This window comes from Balaenoptera acutorostrata, chromosome 14 (genome assembly GCF_949987535.1).
Source record: "Balaenoptera acutorostrata chromosome 14, mBalAcu1.1, whole genome shotgun sequence".
NCBI lineage: Eukaryota > Metazoa > Chordata > Mammalia > Artiodactyla > Balaenopteridae > Balaenoptera > Balaenoptera acutorostrata.
The window spans coordinates 63,557,370-63,576,382 of NC_080077.1; positions in this window are offsets into that span (position 1 = coordinate 63,557,370).

Below are 19,013 nucleotides of genomic sequence, written 5' to 3' on the forward strand. Positions count from 1 at the left end.
GGGCAAATATCTTCAAACTATGGAATAATTTAAAGTAAAATAAAAAGTGGATTTATTTTTCTCTTTAAGATAGTGCCTCCTAAAACTGTTATGGGAATTTATTACCTGTCAATTTTTTTTTTTTTTTTTTTTTTGCTGTAAAACATACCCAAAGAAGCCTCTCATACTTATAGGTTACTAAAAATGGTGGTTAGGTATCTTGTACTCAGTACACACACACACACACACACACACACACACACACACACACACACACACACACACACACCATATCTCTTGTTCCCACTGTATACCCCCCAAACACCTAACTTTTTTTTTTTCTTCCTGAATTCAGTAGATTTTAAAGCAAAATTCAGCCAGATTTCTTTCTGGATTTACACATAGCCTAGGCTTGTGCTTAATAGAAAAAGAGTTTAATTTTTTCCTTAATTTAGCACATTTCTCCCTTTATTTACACTTCAATATTGGATGCAAACATAGTTAAACAAAATGTGGAGGATAGATGTGGCATTTCTGCTTATTTTTAACATCAAATCTTACCAAATTATTATCTTTTCAAAGGTATGAGAAAGGAGATGAAAAACTTGTCTATATTTTGTAATAGCAGTTGAATGATCTTTTTGGGTGTGTGTAATTCTCATTTAATCATCACAACAATAGTGTAAGGTGGGTTTTATTTTCCTCATCTTATAGGGTTCAGATAATTCAAACAACTTGTCCACATTAAGGAGCTGGAGGGCATTATAGCTGGGAGTCAAATACAGCCCTAAATTCAACTTGTCTACTCAAAAGAGTCTTCCTTGCACATGGCTCCCTAAATACTGTTTATAATTCTGCCTTGATATTTACTTTCAGTACTATTTGAGTCCCCAGTTTGAAACAAAAATTGAGATTTTTTTAAGGTAGATTAAGCTTCTCTGTTGAAACTGTACATATCTTGTGCTTAGAGTTGTTAAATGAGTAGAACCACAAATAAAATCATTGCATATAACATATGTAATGTTTTGGTTATAAATCTTGACATAAAGGAGCAATATATCGAATAAATTAAGAAAAATAGAGAAGGGGGATTTACACCTATGTCAACTGGTTCCAGACTCTTATGATATTTGAGCATCTGTGAATTTTGTTTTATGGCTTTCTATCTCGGCATTAAATGCCATTCTTGCTCTGTTTTTACCACCCAATATATCATCTGATGCGCTTGAAATGAACTTGGCTGGAAAGTCAGAAAAATCAAACATTTAGAATCCTATCTAGATTGAGAGCAAGTAATGAAAGCCAACAAGTACATGCGTGCATGTGTGTATTTCCCAAATCATGGCTACGATTTAATAATGACTCAGCATGCTGAATAAATAACACTCAAGTTATGGAGTTACTCTTATACTGCTATTATTTTTTGTTGATAAAGTTTTATCTGAATAAAGTTATTATCTCTGTTCTTCTTGCATTACATGCAAGGAAACTATTATTCTCTTAAATTTCCTACATTTATGTCTAACCCAGTCAAACGATGACAATATATTTTTCTCTTTTGCATTCCTACATACTTGTGTTTTTCTTCCTAGAACAGTCAAGGCATCTGCCTGACTTGGGGTAGAGGTGGGGACAGACACTCAGTTTCTGTCATTTAAAGCATTATTTTGATGTACAGCTTAAAGTCAGGCAGTCTTGAGAAGGATTTCTAAATTCCTTTAGTTCTCTTTTACATTTAAAGTTTATTTGGATGTTTTGCTGAGATCCAGAGGCTTAGTGAGGATGAAACACTAAGATGAAACTTTAAGATGATTCACTGATTTGTACTTTTCATCTTGATGTTTGTTTGACAAAGTCTGCATGAAATTTTATACAGAGCAGTTTCAATCCTGTAGAAAGAGCATTAGGAAGAAAGCCTTCTTTGCCCCTTCTTATGAGAAATGCCAGAAGAGAGGGAGTAAAGAAGACCACAGCAGAAGGAGAAAGTGGCTACCACAGCTCTTGTTTTTTCCTCCCAGTTTTTTGAGTCCAAACCTCCCGGGGAAGAAGCTTTAGAAACTCCTAGTTAAGTTGAGGGAGTTCTAAGGGTTTTTGCTTATGGATTTGGGAAGAGACTGCTGTGCTGTGTAATCCCATGCCAACACTCGATGGTGACCCAGTAGAGTCATGAGAGTCCCAGGGCATGAACAGGCACAGTTTACAATCCCAAGTCTCCCTAGGCTATTGTGTGGCATGGACAATGAATTGAGAAAAGTTGGGCCTAAACGGGAGCAAAATGACAGCCACAGAGGTTTGTGAGGTTTTCAGCTTTAAGCAGGTGTCAGAAGTGGGAAGTAGCAATGTATGTAACAGCAGAGACTCTGATGGGCCTGGAAGCCAAGATCCAGGGCAGACCAAATAGCAGGGCCATCATGCAGGGATAGAGTTGCAAAAGAACTGACTGTGAGAGGCGTCGGCAGAGAGTGGCCACAACAACAGGATTGGGTGTCTCCCTGAGCAGAGACAGTCAGGGAAGGCAGGCCTCCTGGAGGAGGTCACATTTAAACTGAAGATAAGCAGAGGGGACACTAGGTCAAAGGGCCAGGGAAGAAACAAGCACAGCATATTCAAGTAGGGGGTAGGAAACAACAACGGTGTGCCTGTAGTGTAGTGACCCAGGGCCCAGTGGTAGGGGAGGGGTGGTGGGGCTGGGGGTTGATAGGTAGATGGTGACCAGGTGACACTAGGCCTCAGAGACCACTGTAAGGAGTTCAGACTTTGTTTGTGATACAATGGAGACAGGAGGGTTTTGACCAGGGGACTAGCACAATCTGATTAAAAATTTAAAAGATCACTTCAAATAGTCTGTGAATAGTAGAAAAAGCAAGTCCAGAAGCAGTAGCCTCCACAGGATATTGCAGTAGTTGAGTTGAGATATGATGGTGGTTGTAAATTTGGGGGCAGTGACAATGAAGAGAAGTATTTGGATTTCGGATATATTTGAGTAAAGTATAAAATCCTACTCATTAATTTCACCATTTCACAAACTCAAATGCATTTTGGAGCTACCATTATAGAGCAATTTTTTTTTTTTTTAGCAAAGGGTGAATAGAAAAATTAAAATTACTTAGATATATTATGTAGGGTACTTTAGTCAATTAGGGTAAAATTCACCAAAGGGGAAATAATATGGACACATACTTGTTTTATATAATATTTTAAAATAATTGTTGAGCCAATTGATTAAAGATATTATAAATGATTAAGAAAAGCACTATATGATTCTTATAAATGAAAGAATAGGAAAATAGCCAAATGGAGCATTACTTTTCTTATGAAGAAAAAATTTGAAAGGACTCTGAGTGATGCTCTTAGAAACATCTCAGTTATATTCAAAATTGAACTCCCTTAATAAGAGTAAGTTCCTTAATTTGATTCACAAGATGTGATTAAAGGACATTGAATTTTGAACAAATGAAGACAATTACTTTATGCAGTTTAGAGTAATAAATGAAATTTGCTGCCAGAAGAGGTCGTTGAGCCAATTCCTATGGTTGTACTTTAAATAGAATTTTTTGACTTCAGAATTACTAGACTGGGTCTTTAGGTCTTTTTTAATTCAACATACATTTTTCTAAATGCATTCTATGTAACAGCTGCTAGGTTCTATGGCTAAAAGGCTGACTAAAACACTCTCCTGCCCTTGAAGGGTTCATAGTCAAGAGGAGGAAGTGAAGAAAGAAATGAAGAAATTTGCACAAAATGTCTGGTTAGGGTCACAAATGTTCCAGCATTCAATTTCACTTGGCTGAAGCTTAATGGAAAATAGATTGTGTAAAGTGAATGTTGAGTGATAACTAGGCAGTGCAGCATAAGCAAAGATAAGGAGGACAGAGATAATACAGTTCACAGTTCAGGACTAAAAATTTTTATTCCAAAATAGAGATATATCATAAATATAATGTAGAATGTACACACGTTTAAAAATATTTATTTATTTAACCAAACATTTATTTATTTTTTTAATAGATTTTTATTGGAGTATAATTGCTTCACAATACTGTGTTAGTTTCTGTTGTACAACAAAGTGAATCAGCCATATGCATACATATATCCCCACCAAACATTTATTGAATACCTACTATGACAGGCGCTGTTCTGTTATTGGGATTGGAGAAGTTATTCCCACATATTTATGGTGATCTTATGCTGGTTAGTGAGAAAAGACATAGATTGTTTTAATGTGTGTATGGGGAACCTTTTTTCCAGTTTTTGAGAAATAACTGACATACATTACTGTATAAGTTTAAGGCATACGTCACGATGGTTTTATTTACATATATTGTGAAATGATTATCACAATAGGTTTAACTAACATCCATCATTTCATAAAGACACAATAAAAAGAAAAGAAAGAAGAAAAGAAAAAAGAAAAAAATTTCCCCTTGTGATGAGAACTTTTATGATATACTCTCTTAACAGCTTTCCTATATATCATACAGCAGTGTTAGCTATCATCATCATGTTGTACATTACATCCCTAGTACTATCTATCTTATAACTGGAAGTTTGTACCATATGACTAAGTTCCTCCAATTCTCCCTCCCCCTACCTTCCACTTCTGGTAACCACAAGTCTGACCTCTGTTTCTATGAAGTTTCTTTTTTTAGATCCCACATATAAGTGAGATCATATAGTATTTGTCTTTGTCTGGCATATTTCACTTAGCATAATGCCTTCAAGTTCCATCCATGTTGTTGAAAACGGTAAGATTTCTTGATTTTTTATGGTTTAATAATATTCCATTATATATCTTTATCTATATCTATATCTATACACACCACAACTTCTTTATTCATTCATCCATCAGTGAACACTTAGTTTGTTTCCATGTCTTCAATATTGTAAATAATGCTGCTCTCAATATGGAGATGCAGATATCTTTTCAAGTTGGCATTTTCATTTAATCCATTTCGAGTTAATTTTTTTGAGTGGTGTAATACAGGGGTCCAGTTTCATTATTTTACATGTGAATGTCCAATCATCCCAGCACCATTTATTGAAGACGCTGTCTTTTCTCCATTGAGTATTCTTGGATAGCTTGTCAAATATTAGTTGACCATACGTATATGCTTTGGTTTATTTCTGGGCTCTCAATACTGTTCCATTGATCTATGTGTCTATTTTTATGCCAGTACCATACTGTTTTGACAACTATAGCTTTATAGTATAGCTTGAAACCCAGAAGTGTGATGCCTCCTACTTTGTTCTTCTTTCTCAGGATTTCTTTGTTATTTGGGGTTCTTTGTGGTTTCACATAAATTTTAGAAGTGTTTTTTCTATTTCTGTAAGAAATGCCATTGAAATCTTGATAGAGACTGCATTGAACCTATAGATAGTTTCTGGTGGTATTGTCATTTAACAATATTATTTCTTCTAATCCATGAACACAGGATGCATTTCCACTTAGCTGTGTCTCCTTTGACTTCTTTCATTAACATCTTGTAGTAGAGATCTTTCACCTCCTTTTTTACATTTGTTTCTTAGTATTGTATTGATTTTGATGCTACTGTAAATGGAATCAATTTCCTTATTTTTTTCAGAAAATTTGTTGTTAGTGTATAGAAATGCATGTTAATTTTGTATCCTGCAACTTTACTGAATTCGTTGATTAGATCTAACAGTTTTTTGGTGTGGTCTTTAGAATTTTCTGTATATAAAATCGTGTTACCTGCAAATAGAGATAATTTTAGTTCTTTCTTTTCAATTCTGATGCCTTTTATATCTTTTTCTTGCCTGATTGCTCTAGCTAGGACTTCCAGTTCTATGATTAATAGAAGTGGTGAGAGTGGCCTTTTGTCTTTTTCCTGATCTTAGAGGAATATCTTTCAACCTTTCACCATTGAGTTTGATATCTGCTGTGGGCTTGTCATATATGGCTTTTATTACATTGAGTTATGTTCCTTCTATGTCTAATTTGTTAAGAGGTTTTTTCATGTAGGATGTTGACTTTTGTCAGATGCTTTTTTTGTGTGTCTATTGAGATGATCATAATTATTTTCCTTCATTCTGTTAATGTGGTGTATCACAGTGGTTAATTTGTATATGTTAAACAATCTTTGCATCCCAGGAATAAATCCCACTTGATCATAGTGAACAATTCTTTTAATGTACTGCTGAATTTTGTTTGCTAGTATTTTACTGAGAATTTTTGCATCTATATTCATCAGGGATATTGGCCTATAGTTTTCTTTTCTAGTAGTATCATTTTCTGGTTTGGGTATTAGGATAATGTTGGCCTCGTAAAATGACTCTGGGAGTGTTCCCCTCTCTCTGATCTTTGAGAAGAATTGTTTTTAATTATTCTTTAAATGTTTGGTAAAATTCAGTGAGGCCATCTGGTCTTGGACTTTTCTTCATTGGGAGATTTTTGATTACTGATTCTATCTCTTTACTAATAATTGGTCTATTCATATTTTCTATTTCTATGGGGAATTTTTTGTGGAATTCAACTTATGAATATTTTGCCTTCAGAAGCTGTAGAAAATAAATCATGAACATTTTGATTTAGACCAAGGACTAGTAAACTGTGCACTAAAGAGCCAGATAGTAAATATTTCAGGCATTACAGGCCAAGAGGTAAAGTCAAGGATGTTCTATAGCTACTCATCTATTATACAGTTCCTGTCACAACTCCTCAACTCTGCTGTTACCGTGTGAAAACAGACAAACAATACACAAACTCATGTCTGTGGCTGTATTCCCTCATTTGCGAAAGCTAGCAGCAGGTCAGATTCAGCCCATGACCATAGTTTGCCACCTTCTGGTTTAGACCATAATAAATCTTTTTTTGTTTGTTTTTTTAATTTCACTGAGACTGAGTCTAAAATGGTTTGATTTTTCCTATCTTTAAATTCAATAGATAAAGTTTAAGCACTCCATCTCCTCATTTCTCTAGCTCTGGGAGGGGTCTGGGATAATTAATACAATGAATGAGAAGCCCTGACTTGTGATGTGACAGACTTGGGAGAGGCAGGTCAGCTAGTAGCCCTGGGGCTTCTGATGGACAGGATGAGCATTGGGCTGAGCTCCAGTGATTGCTCCCAAGAAGCAAGTACACTTCTTGCTTGTTCAGATGATGTTTTGATTTCTGATCCTACTTGTTAAAACCTTCCCTGGAAGAGGGATCTAAAAATGGGAGATAGGAAGTAAAGTCATGATAAAGATTGTATGATATTTATATCCATCCTCAGTCACACTCATCCAGAGGGAGATTGATGTCTCGCTGGGACCAAAGATGGGAGACAGGCCAGGGACAGATGGTTGATGACACTACTTTTTTTCTTTTTTGTCTATGACAATAACAACAAAAAAAAAATGGATACTTTCCTTTGTAAGAACTTGTTTTGAGAGGGTTCAATGAGATTGAGCCAGGTAGATGTGATAAGAGAGGGTTTTTGTTGTTGTCTTCTGGAAACCCCATCACCCCCCCCTCACACATACAGACCATTTTTCTGACAATAACAGAGAAGGCATTGACAAGAAAGAAGGAAGCAGGAAAGGGAGGGAAGGAGGACGGTATGGAGGGAGGGAAGAATGGAAGAGAAGTCTATGACTCTAAACACGCTGCCTGCTATCTTTGGCCAGGCCCCCAGAACTCTGGGGGCATTGGGAGGTGGCTAGGCTTTCTCTCTTCTTCTGGCCCTTGGATGACTTCCTCTGGAAGAAGCTGACAGTCACTGAATGGGTTCTCCCAGTGTACAGCAGAGCCTAGAGATCACCAGTGTTGAAAAGGTTAAGATCCACTTATCTGTCCCCTTTAATCCTGGATTCTCAAACATTGATAAGCATAAGAATCATCTAGATGGCTTATTAAATGCAGACCCATGAACTATACATTTCCAGAGATGTTGATAAGTGGGTGGGGGGTAGGGTTCAGAATTTCCGTATGTAACAGGCCCTCTACATCTCAGTGGAATTTGTGGTAGATGTTTGGGGTCTGTTCCAGAGTGTTCAAAACAGTTGAATAAAAGGGACAATAGAAACTCATGATTATTTAAATAGCCATTAAATTTTTTCTTGAGTGTAAATTAATTGCATGAAAAATAAATGTTTTGCTATACATTTTAATGATAAGACTTAAGCTGCAGCTTTTTAATTCAGACTAAAGTCTCTTGGGAAATAAATAATCAAAATAATAATATTTAGAATAATATTTTTTATAATCAACAAAGAAAAAGAAAAAAAGCTAATCCTAACAAAAATGTAAATGGATATTTTATACCATGGTAACTTAATTTAGAAAAATGTATTTTCTCTTTCTAAAGTTTAAATGATGAAAGATTTTTAAATATCAGAGTTTCTTATTAAACTCTCAGTTCTCAAATATATAATGTTCTGGGAAAGAAAAAGAATTTATTCCAATTTTAGCTGTAAATGCTACATTAAATACAATGATTTGAGCTGTGTATTGATAGCATGTAATTTACAAATAAACCAAGTTATTTAAAAAAATGAAATACATTATATTGTTCAGAATGTGGGATGATTTTACCATAAAGCTGTACTGACTCACTGAGTATGAGAAAAAGCATTTTTTAAAAAAATACATTCATCACATTTTGAATCATTTTAAAACCTGAATTGCAGGATTTTAATGGCCTAAATAAAGGTACCACCTCCCTCTGTCCTTACCCTATCTGGGGTGAGTGCTCCACGATTGCGAGTGAACATTGACTTTACTAAGCACAGAAGAACCCAGATTACCTGATTTAAACTTTGTAAAGACTTTTACTTTGTTCCTATTCATTCTTCCTACTCACACTTGGGAAGCATTTTGGAAGAAAAGAAATCCATGCCTACCAAAACCATTTCCATTTGTGTAGTTTTCTGTTGCCAACATTTTTGCATGAATGTCCTTCATATTTTTTATATATATCCTTTATATATAGACCATATATGGGAAATATGTAGATCTAAATCCACATTCATATGGCAAAATTAAAATGAAGTATAAAGCCATTATTCATATAATCTGATCCAAGGAAAATATTTAAATATTTATCATGAGTGAAAACATAACTCAGGGTAAAGGAAAATAAGATACACAACCTAAATTTTCTACATAAGTATCTCCTCTTCATCGTGTAGCTGATCCACTGTGATGAGTGGGTAGGGAGGTGTACACTTAGCCTTGGGTTTGCTGAAGGTGAAGAGCTGGACGCTCTGGACAGAAAGCAGGTACCAGGAATGCTCTGATCACTACCAGTCTATTCATTATGGAAACATTTGTGTTACAGAGTCCTTGTTAAAAATGCAAATGAAGCACAGAGTTATTGTGACTTTGGTATAAATTGATTTAATCGATGGAGCTGGTAGTCCTTTTAAACACCTAGCCACCTACCTGAGATTAGCCACCCACACCGCCCCCTGCTCCCATGGTGGACTGAATTATGTTCCCCAAAAGATCTGTTGGTCTTAACTCCCAGAGGAAATAGAGCCTTTGCAGATGTAATGAAATTAAGGAAAGGTCATCCTGGATTAGGATGAGCCTAAATCCAGTGATTGGTGTTCTTATGAGGAGAGAAAAATTTGGAGACACAGGGACACATAAGAAAGAAGGCCATGTGAAGCCAGAGACAGAGATTGGAGCTAGGCAGCCACAAACCAAGGAACATCAGGATTGCTGGAAAGCACCAGAAGCTAGAAGAGGCAAGGAAGGATTCTTCCTGGAGCCTTTGGAGGGAACCTGGCCCTGGCAACACTTTGATTTTGGATTTCTAACTTCCAGAATTATGAGAAAATAAATTTCTCTTGCTTTAAGCTACTCAGTTTGTGGTAATCTGTTATGACAGCCTTATGAAATTTACACATTCCTCATAGATTTAATTCGGATTTGGATAAGGAGGGTAGTTGGGGCAATGTTGTAGTGATGAGTTCTTGAATAACAAGAAGGCAGCATAAGAATCTGTTCACCTGGGAAATGGAAACTGAGAGCAGAGAGGAAGAAAGGAAGTCTCACTGAATCCTCTGTGTTACCACAGCATTATTTCATATTGATATCAGAGTATTTCCCTTACTTTACCCTTCATTATAAGTGAGTTCTCAATATTCTATTTTCCTATTAGATTCCGATTTTTTTAGGGCATTGACTAAATTATTTATGATGTACTCTTGGAACCTATAAAAGCACCTTAAACATAGTTTCTGTGCAATATAAATATGTATTAGTTTCTAATTCAAAATCGTAATTTCCTTCTGGACATGTTATAAGATGTTAAAAAATGGAAAACATGCTCAACCTCCAATGTACCATTGCTATTAAAACAGTCCTCTGATTTTCCTTGGAAATGTTATTTTCCATGTAAATATAAATGGATAAGATGGTAAAAAGAAAATCACTTTTCCCTCTTTAATATTGGATTACAAATGAATGGACTCAATGTTCACCCAGCTTTTGCATTTGCAGAATGAACTAACAAATACAACAGGATTTATTGGTATTTCATTGACCTTTCTGTTGCAGATTGCATAAAAATCTCAAGGGCTAGCTTAGAGTTCAATTAATAAAGATAGCACATCAGGTACAAGGTCACTTTGCTCTCCTTTCATTGAGTTTTTCAGTCTATAATAGATATTAATTACTCAAGCTGTGTGCAGGAACACTGGGTATTTCATCAGTGAGTATTTTCTTTTACAAGTTGGCTTTGGGAAAAAAATGGATCTATATCTGGCCATCAAAAGGCAGGTATGGGGCTTCCCTGGTGGCGCAGTGGTTGAGAGTCTGCCTGCCAATGCAGGGGACACGGGTTCGAGCCCTGGTCTGGGAGGATCCCACATGCCGCGGAGCAACTAGGCCCGTGAGCCACAGCTACTGAGCCTGCGCGTCTGGAGCTTGTGCTCCACCACAAGAGAGGCCGCGACAGTGAGAGGCCCGCGCACCGTGATGAAGAGTGGCCCCCGCTCGCCGCAACTAGAGGAAGCCCTCACATAGAAAACGAAGACCCAACACGGCCAAAAATAAAAATAAATAAATTAAATAAATAAATAAATAAATTAAAAAAAAAAAAAAAGGCAGGTATGAGATAATGGCATTTTATTCTCCAAATACATGAAAAAGTTTATTAGGATCAGGCAAGGAACAGAAAGTTCAATGTAAATTATATACACTGGAGTGCATAAATATTCAGGAACATTATGATTTTGTTGCATTTTATCATTTTCATATTATTTTGAAGGAGGCATTCCAAGTATTAGCTCTATGAATGGAAACATTGGCAACTGTTCTCTGAAGAGCGTTAATGAGATACTGTTTCTGACATTTAAAAAAATACAAAAGGTGCAATATAAAAGAATGAAAAGAGAAATAACCATGATAGCATGGACAATTTTAGCTTAAAAGGATGAAATTATCTTTTTGTAATAAAAACAAGTCACACATTCCATATGTGCGTGATTTTAAAATAGTAAGAATGTTTTAAGTGAGGCACACAAAGAGATGAACTGGCTTGTCTATTCCCATGAATTATTGTGAGTTATTTTTAATGATTTACATCTTAGAATAAGTCCAGAGAAAACTGCACACTTTATACAGGACTCCACATCTTAAGGTGGCATATGAGAATTTATTATTTACTCATCATTTTGAGGAATATTTTATTGAATAACTATTGTGCACAAGGTTCTGAGAATGTAAAGGTGAAGAAAGCACAGACTCATTCTCCAAAGACCTTACAATATTTAGGGAAACATACAAGAGCAACTTTAGTATATTGTGGTAAGGACTATGATAGGGGCTCGCACAAAATTTCATGGGAACACAAAGGAGGTATGTACATTTGAGTCTCAGGGAAAAATTTCACAGATGATGTGATGCCTCATCTGAATCACCTGGATTTCAACAAAGCATTGGAAATAATTCCTAAGATACCCTCATGGTTAAGATGAATATATATGGGTAAGATTGCTGGGCAGTTTGTTGAATCTTTAGCTGATAAACCTTTCCTACCAAACAACACTGGTTAATTAATGGATCAAGGTCAAACTGCAGGAGGCCTCTGGTTTACATGATTGGACCTTCCTTTATATCATTTTTTAACCAACTATTTGATGACATGATGTTATTTAAGGCATATTTAATAAATTTAGGGATGACTCTAAATGGGGAGCTCAAGCTACTACTATGCTATATAATTTACAAAGAATTTCACAGACTGGAAAGTGGGTTGAAACTGACAATGGAATTAAATAGGAAAAATGTAGAGTTAGGTTTAAAACTCCACTGAGGAAACAGAAGAATGGAATGCCTAGCTTAATAGTCTTTCAGGTGGAAAAGATCTAGCTTTTTAGCTAAATGAAATATCACTGTGGATCATGGGTGATAATAAAGTTGCCTGGAAAGTTAATGGAATCTTGAACTGAAAGAACTACATATTCCACGTGAAAAAAAGGCAATATAGCTTGATGTTCTTTATCATCAATCAAGAACATTGAGTTTGGGGTTATAAATGGTAAAAAGTGGAGAATTATGAAAAGAGGATAATTTGAAAATTACAGGTTTTGGAAACTATATATATATATAGTTGACAAAATGGAAAGTGTTTTGAAGAAAAGACCTAAGGGGCAGTAATAGGCATCTGAAGTGACTAATTGTTCATTCCACCCATTTACTCAATCTACAAGTCTTTTTTTCCCTTTGTTTTCTTTTTCTTAAGTGTCAGTGTGCCAGACACTTGCTGGAAATTGGAAATGAATTAGGCAAAGTTAGCTCTTAGGATTCTCTCATTCTAGCACAATATTCCTATTCTTTAACTTGACGCTTATGGAGGGTACTTTGAAGGTTTATGCTCCTCTGGAAATTGTATGCACAATTTTATACATCTTTGGATTTTCATCTGAAGGTGATTCTCTTAAAAGAAATGGTGGTTTAAAATGTTTAGGAAGCACTTATCTAATGGAAGAGTCAGATATATTCACAGACATACAATGATAAAATACAAAATGAGAATACATTATGTGGGATACTATACTTGTAAAGAAATATGAATCTATTTTTTTTTTTTAATCCTGCAAAGAAATAGAGCTCTACCTGATTTCCTTGGATTCCCTCTCATTGGAAGATTTTATTTTGGTAATTTCTGGATATCTCCTTTAAAGGATTCTTTATATAAAATTCCCTCATAAAGTAGGAAATTGAACTATGTTCTATCACAAGGATTTTATTATTTAATGTGATTGTTTTTTTATGTTCATTGAAAGTTATTGATCACCAGCCTCCACCTTCTTTTCACATTCTCTGCATCACCAGTGCACTAAAAGACTGGTGATGACTAAAAGACTAAAAGACTAAAAGACTTGGCGTATAACTATTGCCTATACATTTCATTCACCAGTACATTCACTCATGCGCCAAATATTTTTAAAAGTATCTTTTATGTAATTGTATGCATTTATGCAAGTAAATATTTAACAACCAGCTCTCTGGGGAAAACGTCTTGAGTTGTAGTGTTTGGTGATTTCCATGGCCCTTAGGCCCATTCCAAGCTACCAATGTATCAATATATCACTGAAAGCAGAGTTGGAAGAGAGGCACACAGGAGACTCTCTCAAGCTGGGGTAGCTACTCCAGCACATCACTATTTCTATGATCCCAATTCTGTATTAGGTACCAAGGCTATAAAGATGACTAAAACTGTTCCTGCTCTCAAGGAAGTCAGCTTCTAGTGAGGAAAGGGAGTATGTACATGACTACTCAAATAATATTCTCTGTAAATCACATATTGGTTGAGCATGTGCACCCTAGATGCTGATCTGCATCTTTTAATTCTGGGTTTGACCTTGGATGCCTTAGGCAAATTTTGGATGCTCTGAGCAAATTACTTATTTCTGTGAGTCACACTTTCTTCACCCATCATGTGCGGGGGAGTCACTTATTCTATAACTATTTCTCAAGCGCCGATTATATGCCATATACTCTGCTAAGCACTGTGGATGTGCAGTGAACAAATGAAATAAAAACTCAACTCTTCATTGAGCTTAGAAGCTAGAGGGGGAAGTTGAACAATAAATAAACAAATGAGTAAAAGCTATCATGTGCCAGCTTGTCTTAAATTCTATGGAGAAAAATTAAGCAGAGAAAGAGAGCTGGGGTAGAGTGGAGTTGCAATTTTCAATAAGGTAGTCAAAGAAGGCTTCAGGAAGGTGGACTTCGAGAAAATAACTGAAGGAGTGAGGGAGAGAGGCATTTAGGTCCCTGAGAAAGGAATATTCCAAGTAGAAGGAATAGCAAGGGCAAAGACCCTGGGAGAAAATCATGTCTGTTGCTGGAGGAGCTGGGAGGAAGCAGGAGCAGTAAGGGTGGAATTAAAGAAGGGAAGATAGTAGATGAGATTAGACAGTTTCAGGGAGTCGGTGGGGCAGATTAGGAAAATTGTTATAAACCTTTGTAAGGACTGCAGCTTTTAATCAGTAAGGTAGGAAGTCACAGAAGTTTATGAGCAGAGGAGTGATATTATCTGATTGACATTTTAAAATAGCCATTCTTCTATTTGAATATGGTCCACAGGAAAGCAAGGGCAGAAGCTGAGAGATAAATTAGGAAGCTAGTACAAAACTTCAGATGAGGGATCCTGGGGCCTTGGGCCAATGGTTAGGATGGGTGCAGCAAGAAGTGGTAAGAGTCTAGATAACTTACAGGCAGAGCAGTCTTAATTTTATGTATGGATGGATGACCTAAGAGAAAGAGAAAACTCAAGGATGTCTGCAAGGATGCCTCAGTGGCCTGCCTTTGCCACTGGATGTAGTTGCCATTTACTGAGTTCACCCTGGCTAAAGGGTGATAAGATTTTCTATTTTATACATAATAAATTTGAGATGTATCTTAGATTTCCAATTGCAGACACTGTGTAGGTAGTTGGATGTATGAGTCACAGATTCATGGCAGAAGTCCAGACTAGATACAATTTATAAGTCATTAGAGTATAAATAATAATATCAGCAAACACATATAGTGCCAGGCATTTTTGCAGATATTAATTCATTTAATGCTCCAACAATTCTATGGTGTAGGTACTGTTAAGATCCCAGTTTTTAACAGATGAGCTCCCTGAGGTGAGAAACGAAAGATTATTAGCTCAAGGTTGCACATCTAACAAAGTAGTTGAGCTGCGATTCAAAGTCAGACAGTTTAGCTCAAAGGTCTGTGCTCTTAGCTGCGATATTCAACATGAAATGTGATGAAATAACCAATGGTGTGACTGCAAAAGGCTAGGGTAGGCCAACATTTAGACTTTGTGGAAATGAAAAGAACCAACAAAGTAGACCATGAAGGAGTTGTCAGAGATGTACAAGGAAGACCGGAGGATCAGAGAAATGATATGTGAGATACAGGGAAATTAAAGGGATAATAATTAATAATTGTGAGCATTAAATTAAATTTGTGATGTGTTAAGTCAAGTCTTAACATAGTAAATGCTTATGAAAGTTAGAAGTCTTTAATATTATTACTTTATAACTTTTAGTGCTTATTTTGTGTGTGTGCGCGTGCACACACGTTTATACGTATGTAGGTAAAGGGTTAACAGAAGACTTCACATTTGATCTGACATTTGAACTAATGTATACATAAGAATGCATCATGTATCACAAAAAAGGACATGGGTGTTTCGGGCAAAGAGCAAAGGCGGGGGGTGAGAAAGGGCATTGAGCTCTACAAAAGTGTGTTTCTGAAACCCAGATCTACATTAGAAGAAAAAATACCACCAAAAAAGATTTTATAGCTCCTTCTTGCCTGCAACAGTTTCCCAGGATACATTACATTTAAAAAATTCCCTGTTTAAGTACCTGTTAGGAAGTGCTGAGTTAAACAATGAAAAACCTGCTTCTTTACTAAAAACTTTCTCAGAGCTCTTTAAGTATATGACAAGCTAATTTCCCAAGCTAATTTGACCTTGGTATCTTTCCCAGAACAGCATCACATTTGAGGAAACACTGGCTTAGAGGAGAAAGATGTACACTTTTCCAGGCTTACTAGGTTCACCCAAAACTTTTACATACTTGGCCTGTAGTGCACAAAACTAGGGCTTAGGAGTCATACGAATATGGATTTTAATTCTAGCTCTGTCACTGTTTGTTACTTATTTATCAACACGCTTCACAGCACAAGTTCCATGTCTTACGCATACATGATGCTCAATAAATAGTTGTTAAATTGAAAGGATGGAAATGCTGAAAAGAGCTGTCATTATCTTTTTACTTAATAACTTTGAAGCCATTTTTATTCTTTCCTCAGGAAGAGTGATGATTATACATTCTTAAATAATGTAGACATGAAGAAAAGCATATTTCAATTCTAATTTTTATTTCAGAATATCTTTTCTGTTATATATCCTAATTCCTAAACAGCTTAATTATTTGCTCTGCCATGCAATTTCATATAAATATAGGCAAGATTAGCATATCCCTTCCATTTTCTGGGAAATGCTCCATTCAATCATGGTTCTAGATGTTGTTGTCAATCATGGTATCCATTCCCTCTCATCCAGGGAGAGACACCCAAACCATATCCTACTGCATTAGTCTCATGAGAAAGATAAATGAGAACATAGAAAAACCCACAGAAAGAAAAACATTTTAGAGGGATTACAATCAAAATAAAGGAATCCTATGAAAGAAAGCAACTTTGCTAATTCATTCACCAACTTAATAAATATTTGGTAAGCACCTTTAATGTGTAAGAACTGTACTGGGTGCTAGGGATACACTGGTTAGCAAACAGATGTGGTCTCTGATTTTAGGTGGGGGAAGTAGCAACCTAATGGGAAGACAAATACTAATCATACAACCTCATCAATGAATGAGAAATAACAACTGATATAGAGCCCCAGAGGGAAAGAATAGTATGGAATGTTATAAGAGTAAAATGGGGGAATCTGACTGTGTATCTCCTGAATAAGTGAGAAATGAGATGAGAGTTGAAAAATAAATAGAAATTATGTAGGAGGAGTAAGACTAGACTATTTCATAAAGAGGAAATGACATGAGCAAAGGGGCCTTAGTGAGCTGTGCTATGACACATTCAAGTCTGTGAATGAAATCAGGCAAGGCTGGAACACACAGAGCTAGGAGAAAGGTAATATCTGACAATTCTAGAAATGCTGGCTGATATCAGATCAGGTAGAGCCTTAGAGTCCATAGTAAAGATTTTGTTAATCATCTTAGGAGTTATGAGAAGCCATTGGAATATCATAAGGAGGAGATATACTCTCAACATTCATGTTCTTATACTTTTACTTTGAATATATGTAGCCACAAACTTGATGTACTATTTTGGTTCTTTTTTAAAAAATTTATTTATTTATTTATTTATTTTTGGAGGCATGGGTCTTCTTGGCTGCACATGGGTTCTCTCTAGCTGTGGCGAGCAGGGGCTACTCTTCACTGTGGTGCGTGGGCTTCTCATGGTGGTGGCTTCTCTTGTTGCGGAGCATGGGCTCTAGGTGCGCAGGCTTCAGTAGTTGTGGCACATGGGCTCAGTAGTTGTGGCTTGCAGGCTCTAGAGCGCAGGCTCAGTAGTTGTGGCGCGTGGGCTTAGTTGCTCCACGGCATGTGGGATCTTCCCGGACCAGGGCTTGAACCCATGTCGCCTGCATTGGCAGGTGGATTCTTAACCACTGTGCCAGCAGGGAAGTCCCTTGGTTCATTTTTTAATTTCATACTTGTGGTATCAAATGCAACCTACTGATGCATTCAAACTTATGTTTTCAGAGACATTTCCATGAAGATGCATGCAGATCTAGTTCATTCATTTTCTCTGCTGTTTAGTCCTATATATTGTGGAATATTTTGGAACCTATTAGATGATTGCAGGGTTTTTCTTTAACCCATTAATTTGGTAAATTTTACTGTTAAAATATCATTGTATTTTTAGGATAAACCCTACTTGGCCATAATGTATTATTTGTTATTAAACTTCTAGTTACAATTTGATATTTTATCAAATTTTATTTCTGTTTTCATGTTTATAGAAGTATATTAAAATTTGCATTTTTCAAACTGTTCTCATGTGACTTAGTTTCAAGGTTATTCTCACATTACGAAATTAGTATGGATACCTTATTTCTCAAAATAATTTCTAACTCAAAAATGATTAAAGATTTAATGAAACTTCCTTGTAAAACCATCTGGTCTTGGTTTTGCCCCTACTTACCAACTTTTTATTTGAAAAATCCTCAAACTGATAGATTGAGGCATTATTAAAAAGAACAGCTGCACACTCTTCACCTACCTTTATTGATTGCTAAGATTTTGTCATATTTGCTTTCTCTCTCTTTCACTTGTTCTCTCTCATTCTCTCTCACTCTCTCTGAGTCTCTTTCTCTCTGCTTAACTATATGAAAGCATATTTCAGATATCCCACTTCTTAGCTAAATACTTCAAAAAATATTAAGAAAAACAGCACTCCCCTGTATGACCACAATGCCATTATCGTACTTCAAGAAGACAATAATAATGGCATATCATATAATATGAATCTCATATATAATTTTTTTCAATTGTGTACTAAATGTTTTTGAAACTGATTTCTTTTTTGATACAATCAAGATTCATGCATTGCTATTGGCTGTTATGACTCTTTAGTCTTCTTTATATAAAATGATACCACTGACTTTTTGGGTCCTTTATGTATTTGCTTTTCACAAAATTGATATTTTTAAAGATAATACTGTAACTTATTTCTCAAAATATCCCAAATTCTGTATTTGAATTTCCCATGGTTAAATTGAGGTTAAACATTTATGACAAGACTACATAGATAATGCTCTTATTGCATCATATTAAGTCAATAACATTCATAGATACACAAAAATATTAGGCATTCAACAAAGTAAAAATTTACAATACATGGCATCCAATAGAAAATAACCAAGCGTTCAAGGAAGCAAGAAAACAAGATGTTCCATATGTTTGAGCATGTTAGAAATATGGAAGATATTTTTAAAAGATTCATATTTAACTTCTAGATATAAAACTACAACTTCTGAGATAAAAATACACTA